The 11,957-nt window shown below is 48.5% G+C and overlaps 1 pseudogene; it reads right to left on the bottom strand.

Moving 5' to 3' along the window:
• Window positions 1-616: 616 nt before the first annotated feature.
• LOC138825641 (MTRF1L release factor glutamine methyltransferase-like) overlaps window positions 617-11,957 on the bottom strand; it is a 60,729-nt pseudogene continuing 49,388 nt past the window's right edge.

The raw sequence follows: 11,957 nt of genomic DNA, 5'->3' as shown, positions 1-11,957 counted from the left end.
CACCTCATCAGGCAGGTCATGGATGAGGGTCTGTGGCTCCAGCTCAGTCTGGCCCTGAGCTGCTGGGTTGGCCATGGGGTGCCTGAAGCTAGCCCACCATTCTTGGGTCAGGAGTTTCCCCCTGTGGATCTCATCCTCCAAGAGCACTCTCAGAGCCATATCACTCTTGGTCTGGGGAACATCTCCATCCTGTGTGATGGTCACATGGGGTGGGGGGGGATTCACCTCCTTAACTTTTGCTTCTCCAGGGCTCATGCCTTCCCCTTCCCCAGGGAAAGCCAGGAAGCTCAGCTGGGCTTGCAGGCATTCCTCCTGTGATCTGGTGGCTTCCAGGCACTTGAGAGTGTCCTGCCACTTCGGGGACACCACCTGGTCCTTCCAGTTTGTTGAGCCCTTCACTTGCTTCAGCTGCTCCAGCAGCTGGATCTGCCTCTCTAAGTGCTGCTGCAGGGCCTCCTTCTCAGACCACAGTCGCTCATTGGGGACAATGTGCCATTCACAGGAGGTTCTGAACTCCTGCACTGGCCCAGGGACTGCTCCTGCTGCTCCTGAGCTGCTTGGCTCTCTCTCGCTCAGCCACCACTATCCATTTCTCTATCTTCTTCTCTGAACAGTCCTACTGCTCCCACAGATGTTTCTTCATCTGCTGCTCTGAGTCCAGGATGCTGGCGAGCTCCTCCTTCTCAGTGCTCACCCTGTGGAGAGCGTTCCACAGCAGGGCCAGCTTTTCCTCCGGTTGTCTATCCCACACACATGCACATCGTGGGGTCTCAGGGGTCTCCTGCTGATCCTAGGCTTTCTCCTCCAGTCTCTGCAGTTGCTCCTGCTGCTCCACGTTCTGAAGACGGAGACTGGTTTTCCTGGACCTGGATGTGAAGTTGTTCCTCCAGGTTATTCAACTCCATCTTCAGTACCTAATGCCCTCCAGCGCTTGTTGGAACTTGCATATTCTCTTCTTCATGTTGCTCCTCTGTATCTACAGCACGTCCACCTTCTCCTGCAACTCTGTGTTCACTTGCTCCAGGTCATCAGAGTTTCTGGTATTTTCCTCGAGCTGAAGGATCACATCATTCAGCTGTGTGAGGAACATTTTGGTCTTCTCCTTTGCAGCAGTGACCAGAGAAGCCACTATCTCCAGCTCTGCCAAACGCCACTCTGTAGCTTGTAGGCAGCTGGTGAGAGCTTCATGCTCCCTTTCTCTGTCATCAGTGGTCTGCTGCACTTGGGCCAGTACACATTGTAAATCGCTTTCTGCTGAAACCAACCGCTGTATGGGTACCTTTTGGATCCATACCTCCATTTTTGTTGCTGCATGTATCTGGGCTATCTTCTCCCTCTCTTACTCCCATTGACCCTGCGGGTCTGTCTTTCCCAGCTTCAGTGGTAGGATCTTGGCAAAGAGTGCCTGGTTTCTTCTTTTCTGTTGTCCAGGGTGGGCACCACATGCAGGTAGCACCTCTGTGGATCCTTGGTGGTATTGGGACCCTTGACACTCTGGACCCTGGTGGCTGTGACTGTGTCCAAAGGCAGGGTAGGCCCATGGTCGACATCACCTTTGGCCGGACTCTCCATTCAATCTGGGTCCCCAGTGGTGTTTATCTTGGGGATCCCTCCCTTTTTCGTGTTCTTTGTTTTCTTGAATGTTTCAGGTCTGTCGGGAGGATACTGCTGGTGTTCTTGTGGCAGTTTCTTGCCCACAGTTCTCTCATTGATTCTTATTGTTTCAGACATCTGAGCAATGGGACGGGAAAGTTGGGCTGGCCACATTCCCAGGCTCTAGGAAATCCTCTATTCTCCCACTCACCGACTAGGACATCATTTCCTACTCTACCTCAAAGTCACCTGGAGTCTCTTGCTCACCACTCAGCCACCTCTACCTTCCTCAACTGCTGGTGTCAACCAACAGAGGGAATCCAGGTGTAACTGGGAAGCATGGAATGTGGGCGTGGCCACTATTCTTGTATCCCATTGGGCAAAAAGAACCATGAAAGAATGGGGGTGTGCCTGGAATCCTGTGATGCAGACAGAATGGACAGAGTCAAGATGACAGCAGCCCCTTCACCAGGAAACTCTGTACAATCCAGTTGGGGACAAGAGGGAGACCTGCTTTAGCCAGATGGCTGCACAGATTGTTGTGTATGTCTGTTTGTTGCCAAACCTGGACCTTGAACTCAGGATCTGAGCACAGTCCATGAGCTGTTCTTGCTCAAGATTAGCCCTCTACCACTGGAGCCACACAGCTCTACTTTTGCATTGTTGGCATTGAGGTTGGACAGGGGTCTTAAGGATTTTACTTCCTAGGGTGACTTTGACCCTGATCCTCCTATCACAGCCTTTTAAGTATCAAGGAGGACTGCTGAGAGCCACTGGTGCCTGGCTAATCATTGGTCGGGATTATGGCTTCTTCAGTAGCCTGCAAGCCTTCATCAATGCAAGGTGAAGTATCCTTTGGAGTCAGATCACTCAGACCCAGATGGCCATAGTGCAAAGGAAGAAAATGTAAAAACGCCATCACACCACTTTTTTTCTGTGCATTCCCCCCCCCCCCCGCACAAGGCCTGAAGTTCTAGGATCCCAGGATAGGCTGTGTTTTCAGCGGCTGCACCCCAGCCTATGGTGATGAAAGCTGAGGCACTGTTGCCATGACCTGAGTTCAAGACCGTGCTTGGCAAAAAAAAAAAAAAAAAATAGGGTCCCTGGCTTGCAATTCACGCCTTTTCTCCTACCTTTGAATTTGAACTTAAGGCCTGGGTAACTGAAGCACGGTGGATGAAAGGGAAGCTCACCATGCTTGAAGTCAAGAAAATAAGGCTGGTCCCTAGGCCTGAATTCAAGTCCCAGCCCTGGAAACCTTCTATTTATATACATTGTAAAGGTATGATTTGTACTTACGTATAAATGTTGAGTCCATGTCCTCTTTGTTGTAGTTATTTATTGCATTTTTGTTTTATTCATATATTTTCCCTTTTTTTTTTTTTTTGGTCTGTCGTGGGGCTTGAACTTTGGGCCTGGGAGCTTTCCCTCAGCTCTTCAGCTCAACGAGAGCGCTCTACCACTTGAGCTACAGCGCCACTTCCGGTTTTCTGGTGGTTTATTGGAGATAGGAGTGTCACGGTCTCTCCTGCCCGGGTTGGCTTTGAACCGAGATCCTCAGATCTCAGTCTCCTGAGTAGCTAGGATTACACGCATGAGCCACCAGTGCACGGCTTGTTTTCCTTTTTTTATTGTGAATATATTGTACAGAGGGGTTACAATTACATGGGCAAGATAATGAGTACATTTCTTATCAAGCATTGTAGCCTCCTCCTTTGTTTCCCCTTCCCATCCCTTCCCATCCTCCCCTCCGCCCCCACCCAATCCTCCCCACTCACCCCTGCCACCCTGCACCAAAGTTGTGAAGTTCGTTATTGACAAAATGACTTGTACACCTCATTGTTGCAATGGGTCCACATGTATCCCTATTTAAATGAATTGTTTTTCCCCTTCCCCTCCACAAATTATACTGACATCAAATACAGTGAAAGCATGGGTTATACTGTGGGGGAGGGTCATTCAAAGCAACAAAGAAATAGTCTTATAAATGTGTTAGAAACAATCACAAGAAAGAAAAAAACATGTGAGCACATATCTTAAGGTTCATTTCGCTAACTTCACCTTAACTGACCTTTTCTGCTTGACTCAGACATATACTAGATATTGCAAATAAGGGAAACCATGGGACCTATGTTTCTTTGGACCTGGCTTACTTCACATAATATAAGTTTTTCCAAGACTTTCCACTTCGAATAAATGTGGCAATGTCATTCATTCTGATGGAGGCATAGAATTCCATTGTGTATATATACCACATTTTCTTGAACCATTCATCTACTGAGGGGCATCTGGGTTGGTTCCATATCTTAGCTATAGTAAATAGTGCTACAATAAACATAGTCGTGCTGGTAGCTTTAGTGTGGTCTTGTTTGTAAACATTTGGGTAAATGCCCAAAAATGGGATTGCTGAGTTATAGGGGGGCTCTATGTGGAGTCTTTTGAGGAACCTCCATATTACTTTCCAAAGTGGTTGAACAAATTTACACTCCCACCAACAATGCAGTAAGGTTCCCTTCTGTCCACATCCCCTCCAGCATCTGTTGTTATTACAGTTCTTGATTATAGCCATTCTAACTGGGTGAGGTGGTATCTCAATGTTGTTTTGATTTGCATTTCTTTTATGGGTAGGGAGGTTGAGCATCTCTTCATGTGTCTATTGGCCATCCTTCTTTACTCTTCAGAGAAGATTCTCTTTAAGTCTTTTGCCCACTTATTTGTTGGGGAATTGTTTCTTTCAGGATTTGTTGTTGGGGGATTTAACTTCTTGAGTTCCAAGTATATTTAAGATGATGTGCTGGCACAAACACACAAACACACAAACACACACACACACACACACACACACACACACACACACACACACACCAAACCAGAGCATTTGCCAGCCCCCTGCACAAGTTCCATCTCTAGCAAATCAATATTAAAAAAAAAGAGAGAGAAGGGAAGGAAAGATTTGCTCCTGGAGGTGATATAACCAGTGCCAAAATTCCAGTGGAGTTCTAAGATGTGGAACAAGATAGAGAGCCACAGGCAGAAGGTACAACAATGCACAAAGTTCCCTGATGTGTGGTGTAGAATCGGTGGTGTGGGTGGAATGAAAGTTCTGTGGCTTCTGACATATCTGGCAGGACATACAAGGCTGGGTCAAGGTTTGTACTTGAGTCACAGGGAAGGCAGAGGCTAGAGGTCCCAGAATGGTGCCCAGGGGAATATGAGCTTGGCTTTTCATCATGGACCCCAGCCATTTCCTGTGGCTGGAAGACTATTTTTCACAGCTCCTGACCCTCAGGCCTCCTTTACATGGAGGAGTCAGGGCAAATGCAGGGAAGAACACTTGCTTAAGTAAAGCTTCTAGCCCAATGCCAGTGGTGGCTCGACACCTGCAAATCCTAGCTACTCAAATGAATGACTGAGATCAGAAGTCTTGGGTCAAAGCCAGCTCAGGTCAGGAAAGTTAGTGAGACTCTTCTTGCCGATGGACTACCAAAAGCCAGAAATGGAACTGTGGCTCAAGTGGTAGAGTGTCAGCCTTGAGGCAAAAATTAGAGAACAGAGCCCAGACCCTAATTTCCAGCCCCAGTACTGGCACATAAAAAATAAAGAAAAGCTTTCAGGAGTTCCTAGTCCACTGTGGTGAAAGTCCAAATTAGTTGGGTGCTGCTGGCTCATGCTTATCCTCCTAGCTCCTCAGGAGACTGAGATCTGAGGATCATGGTTCAAAGCCAGCCTGGGCAGGAAAGTCCAAGAGACTCTGATATCCAATGAACCACAGGAAAACTGGAAGTGGTACTGTGGCTCAAGTGGTAAGCTGAAGAGCTGAAGGGACAGTTCCCAGTCCCAGAGTTCAAGGCCCACCAGACCTGCTTGAACCTCACTCTGTGGCTCTAGGTAGAGTAATTTCCAGTGGACCACTAAGGGTCTCCCAATATCTAGGTGTCCTACAAGTCTTGAAAGCAGCCTCTTTGGGAGCCTTTGCCTACAGAGTGGGCCAAAGTATCAGAGAAGGTTCTAGCCTTGGGGCCTGGAAGTCATCAGCCAGGTCATCAGAATGCCATCTGTCATGGGTGCAGTGTGGATCTGAGCAGTAATTCAATATTTTAGACCAAGTTTCTGAGTCAGGAGGGGCAAGAGCTGCAAGATGGCACAGCAGGTAATGCCTACTCATGGGGGCAAATTTGTCAGGCACACCTTGGGTGAGTGTTGAGTTGGGCTCATGAAAGACTTGTAGGCTCAGGAATCCACAGCTGACTACCTGCTGCTTGTAGTAGTGGCTATCCCGAGTCCCAGGGCTCAGATCCCTGCTTTGGTCACCAGTGTTAAGTGGCAGATGAAGGTCTGCAATCATGTACTGAGTATAAACCAGCATCTATCGTGTTCTTCCCTTGGTCCTGTACCCTATGCATGGATGGAGGTGCAGGTTCCATGGGACTTACAGTCATGGCCCAGACACCTCAGCCCAAGAAGGAGTTGGGGAGAAATAACTTATGTGTCAAGAGTTTACTATGACTATGCCTCTGGACTGCCCCCAGTTCTAGCTCAGCTCATCATTGCTACCTTCCTCTGTGTGTGTGTGTGTGTGTGTGAGTGTGTGTGTGTGTGTGTCCATGGGCACATCTTGGTACTAGGGCTTGAACTCAGGACCTGAGCTCTGTCCCTCACTTTTTTCATTCAAGGCTAGCAACTCTACCACTTGAGCCACAGCTTTTCTTCCAGCTTTCAGGTGGTTATTGGGAAAGGAGAGTCTCACACACTTTAGAAAATTTAGCTGGTGATAAGAAATTTACTCATTATCTTGCCCATGTAATTGTAAGCCCTCTGTACAGAATTTTCACACAGAAAAAAAGATCCCACTGATACTAAAAAAAAAAGAAAAAAAAGAAAAGAAAATGTGAGCTAGGCTGCCTCTGAATGCCAATCCTTAGATCTCAGCCTCCTGAGGAGCTAGGAATATGAGAGCATGAGATATTAACATCTAGCCACACTTTCCTTCTTGGCTAAGACAGTGTACCGCTCTCCCAGCCTAGCACCCAGCTACAGCTAACCTTTCTTCCCCTCCTCCTACTCCTCCAGGCTTCAGAGGAATCCTACCCTCCCCTGAGGACATAGAAATTGGATGCTTGACAGGTTTGAGCTTTATGTTCTCCACACAGTCAAGGGCTGCTGGGAGCTGATGTGGAGATCAGAGATCTAGGCCAGAGCAAGGAGACAGCTGTTAGAACAGAAGACAGTATGAAGAGACATCCTTGCAGCTGGATGCCAGTGGCTCATGCCTATAATCCTAGCTACTCAAGGCTGACACATGAGGATCAAGCAAGATTCAAAGCTAGCCTGGGTGGGCAGACTCTTATCTCCAATGAATCACCAAAAAGCTGGGAAGCAGAGCTACTGTAGTTCAAGTGGTAGAGCATGAGCCTTGTGCAAACAAGCTAAAGGATACCACCTAGGCTGTGAGTACAAGCCATGGTACACACACACAAACACACACACACACACACACACATACACACACACACACACACACACACACACACTAACATCATTAACAGGTGCCAGTGGCTCATACCAGCAATCCTAGCTACTCAAGAGGCTGAGCTATTAAGATGGCAGCTTGAAGCCAGCTCAGGCAGGAAAGTTCGTGAGACTTTTATCTCCATGAAACTACTAAAAAAGATGAAAGGTGAGCTGTGGTTCAAGTGGTAGAGTGTTAGATTTGAGCAAAGGAAGCTCGGTGCCTAGGGCCTGAGTTCCAGCTCTAAGAGTTGTTTTTAAAGAGACCTTTTGCCCTCCCATCCCTCCTCACGCCATAAATCCAGATGTTGATGATCCTAGATCTCACTTCCACTCCTGCCACTTCCACAGCACCACCACAAGTGGCCTGTTTCTGGCCAGCTCTGGGTTAAGACGTGAACGTACACAAGGGGAGCATACCCAGGTCAAGGCTAATGCCCCAGAACATTGAAGTATTGGCCATACCAGTCTCTCCTCCCCCAATTCCCTGGCTCTGGAATCTAAAGTCTGTGCCTCTGTATTCTGGGCATCTAGAATTCTCTAGAAGGATTTTAGAGGGCCAGCTGGGGCTGGAAAATAGACTTGCCTGAGATAAACTATGTTGACATTTCCTAGACACCAACAGACACTTCCAAGCCACCTTGGCGTCACCTCCAAAGTAGCCCGGAATCCTCCTTGCTTGGGCGGCCTTCAGTCCATTATCAAGCTGGAGTTGGTGAGAGTCATCGGCAACCTCCTTCCCCCACTCACTGCCAGCCTTCTGAGAGGGACATGCAGCCAGAGGTCTAGCTGAGGAAACGGGAAGGACATCCCATGTCTGAGTTCCCCACCCAGAGACAGGCAAGACTTTATTGCAGCTGCCCCGGCTGACCCAGAATCCCCTGCAGGCAGCCAAAGATTTGGACAGCTGGACTTGGGCCCCGCCCCAAAGAAAAGCTTGAACTCAGGGCTCTGGTAATTTAGGACTCATTGTAGACCCTGATAGGAGGCTAAAGGCAAGGTCGGTGTGGAGGAGGGGCACCATCTGAGGTCAGAAAGAGGCAGACAGGCACCCAGGAAGGGGACAGAGAGATGAGGAAAACACACACACACAAATATGGCACTGGTGTCTCACACCTGTCATCCTAGCTACTCAGGAGGCTGAGGTCAAAGCCAGCCAGCACAGAAATGTCTGTGAGGCTCTTATCTCCAATGAACCACCAAATAGCTAGTAATGGAGCTGCAGCTCAAGTGTTAGAGCTCTAGCTTTGAGCACAGAAGCATAGGAACTTCACCTAGGCCCTGAGTTCAAGGCCCGGGTCTTCTACATCCAAACACAGAGACACAGATACACACAGACAAAAGATACACAAACAAACAGACATATACAGTGGTAGCCCAAAGCCTCAGCAGTCCCTGAGAACCCTGAATATTCCACTCCAGATATGATGGCACTACCATCATCAGAGCCAATGTAGACAAAACTCAGAGCCTCTCACATGTCTGCAATGGTTCACAACACATCATGGCATTTCTACTGTACACACTGTTATGCAGAAAATTCAGCTATCTTTTGTTTGGTTGTAGGTTATGGGGTTTGAACTTTGGGTCAGCAAGCAGACCCTCAGCTCTTCAGATGAAAGTGTGCACACTACTACTGGAGCCACAGCACCACATCCAATTTTCTGGTGGTTCATTGGAGATAAAGTCTCACAGACTTTCCTGCCCAACCTGGCTTTGAACGGTGATCCTCAGATCTCAGACTCCTGAGTAGCTAGGATGACAGTTATGAACCACTGGCAGCGCCCGGATACACCCGTCTTTTTTTTTTCTTCAGCTCTTTTCTTTCTTTCTTTTTTTATTGTGAAAATACTGTACTGAAGGGTTACACTTACATGGGCAAGATAAGGAGTACATTTCTTATCAAGCATTGTCGCCTCCTCTGCAGCCACCTTCTTTTTTTTTTTTTTTAATTGTATTTTATTTTATTTGAGAACATACTGTACAGGGGGGCTACAATTACATGGGCAGGATAATGCATACATTTCTTACCAAGCATTGCAGCCTCCTTGCAGCCACCTTCTTATACCAAGGGAAAACCCAACTCATCAAAACAGAAAACACATTTAACCCTGCACTTCAGACTTGGTCACCAGCATCCAAAACCATTCTTCCGGGGCTGGGAAGGTAGCTCAGTGGTAGAGCGCTTGCCTTGCGTGCTCGAGGCCCTGGGTTCGATTCCTCAGCACCACATAAGCAAAAAGAAAAAAGCTGGAAGTGGCGCTGTGGCTCAAGTGGTAGAGTGCTAGCCTTGAGCTGAAGAGCTGAGGGACAGTGCCCAGGCCCAGAGTTCAAGCCCCACGACCGGACCAAAAAAAAAAAACAAAAAAACAAAAAAAAAACAAAACCATTCTTCCACAGATTGAGAGCATATAATTGACACTACCATTCCACCCCTGCTCCCATTCACCCACTCCCTGCCTACCACAGGCCATGACCTCTGGAGTTCTTGGTAAGGCACCACCCACCCTATGGCTTCACACTGGGGTAAATCTGGGGACTTATTAGAAATGTCTGTACTGTGAGGTCAGCATCTGGTCTCACAACCACAGCAACCCTACTACTTCACCATCTCTTGCAAGCAAGGAAGGAGTGTGTTTCTTTCTTGTTAGGTTTTTTTGTTTTTGTTTTGGTTTTGGTTTTTTGGTTGAGGGGCTTGAATGCAGGGCTTGGGTACTGTCCCTGATGTCTAATTTTCCTCAAGGCCAGTGCTCTACCACTTGAGCCACAGTGCCACTTCCGCTTGGAGATTGGACATGAGGCTCTGGAAGAAATTTCCTGCCTAGGCTGGAAATGAGATCCTGTGGATCTCAACCTCCCGAGTGGCCAGGATGACAGGTGTGGTATGACAAGTGTGAGCCACTGGCTCATGGCTTAAGGTATTTAGTCCTGCAGAATTTCCACCTAGTCCTTCTCTAGACACTACCACCTAGACACGCCTCTACCTCCCTCAGGGACAGAAAAGGGATGCTAGAATCTGGGTGGAGCCATGGGGATTAAAGGGCCCCCTCCACATCACTAACCCCCTCTATGCTCCCATCTGCCTCCTCCAGATTTGCTGGTCTTCCTGGGCAGATTGGACCCACAAGGAGTTCTGGGGCATGCCCTATGTCTCCGTGCCCCACCCAACCGATACCTGAGGACTTCTGGGGCCAGCTGCTTCATGTCCTGGTGGAAGACATTGGGAGGGTTGCTGACAAGCGGGCCCAGGGGTGCCCAGGTAAGAAGGACTGTGCAGCTTCCCTCTGTCAGAGGAGACACAAAGCATGGGTGGATCTACTAAGAGCTTCACGGCATAGCCATCCACCTGCCACAAAGGTCACTGTGAGCACTGGGAGAACTGTTTTATGGTGACAGCCCTGGGGCCTGACCTCATGGCCCGGCACTGTCCCTGACTTGTTTTGTCTCCAGCGGAGTGCTCTTTCACCTGAGCCACCGTGCCACTTCCAGATTTTTCTGTGTATGCAGGACCTAGGAATCGAACCCATGCTTTCCTATGTGCTAGGTGATCCCTCCACCTCTAAGACAAAATCCCAGCCCTAGAGAGCTGTTCTTCTGTGACCCTTCAGGCCTGTTTGGGACAGTCTCGCGCATCTATACCAAGTCTCTCACCAGCAGCCCTGGCTGGAAATGAACATGCTCTGCTATGTTGCCCATCATCTGTAGCACCTTTGCTCTCTGCGCTTCTTTCAGATCCTCCTTGTTAAGCAAGACCCCCTTTTCAAGTGCTGTCTCCAAGAAGCCCTTTCTGATCACCTTGGAAAAGCTGGAGCCTCTCCGCTGTGCAGGCTGCCAGTCTTATCAGGCTCTGACTTCCAGCCAGTGTGGGTTGAAAATGCACGAAGGGGAAGGCATGGATTCCACCACCGGATTTGTGAAGGTCCTGATACACCACCCAGGGGCAGGTGTTGTATCACACTCCGTGAGATGGGGCTCAAGGCCTATGCAATCTGTGGGCAACATGACAGGGCCATTTCTTTGTGTGGGCTTGAACTGAGGATCTGGGAGCCGTCTTTCTGAGTTTTATTGCTCAGGGCTGGTGCTCTACCACTTGAGCCACAGCTCCACTTCTGGCATTTTGGTTGTTCTATGGAGAGTAGAGTTTCATGGGCTTTCCAGCTTATGGCTGGCTTCAAACTATGATCCTCAGATCTCAGCCTCTTGAGTAGCCAGGATGACAGGCATGAGCCCCAGGTGATGGGCACCAAAGGCTTTTTGGATTTTTTTGCTTCTGTTTATCTCCTGTCAACTAGCAAGCCCAAGTTAAAATAATCATTACAGGGGATCAAATTCCTCTCCTAGGTCAGTTAATCCAAGGAGATAAAGTGTCTTTGGAAAAGGCTAGTCTGATTTGGATTAGGGGTGTTTGTGTGTGTGTATGTGGGTGAGTGTTGAGGATACCTACCCTCATCTCTGTGGTGCCTCATCCTCCCAGCAGGGAATGCATCCAGGATCCTGACCCCAAGGGAGGTGGATGGGGGAGGGTACCTAAGGTCACATCCAGGGGGATGATCTGAATTCTGTCCTGCAATAGATAAAGCCTGGACAGATAAAGGAGAGAAGGAGACGGTTAGGGGAACATCAAAGGGAGCCCCTTAACTTTGGCTACATGTACCAGCGAGAAAACTGAATACATCTTTCTTGGAAGTCAGATAAAAGGTGGACACTGTTCATTTATTTCATTGTTGTGTTAGTCCTAGGGCTGGGATTCAGGGCCTGGGTGTTATCCCTTAGCTTCTTTTGTTCAAGGCTGAGGCTCTACCACTTGAGTCTCAGCACTACATCTGGCTTTTTTGTGTGTGGTTTTGGGGAGCTAG

The sequence above is a fragment of the Dipodomys merriami genome, unplaced genomic scaffold (genome assembly GCF_024711535.1).
Source record: "Dipodomys merriami isolate MVZ:Mamm:240054 unplaced genomic scaffold, mDipMer1.0.p SCAF_139, whole genome shotgun sequence".
Taxonomy (NCBI): Eukaryota; Metazoa; Chordata; class Mammalia; order Rodentia; family Heteromyidae; genus Dipodomys; species Dipodomys merriami.
The sequence above is the reverse complement of the archived record's forward strand: the minus strand, read 5'-3'. Positions and strand labels throughout refer to the sequence as shown.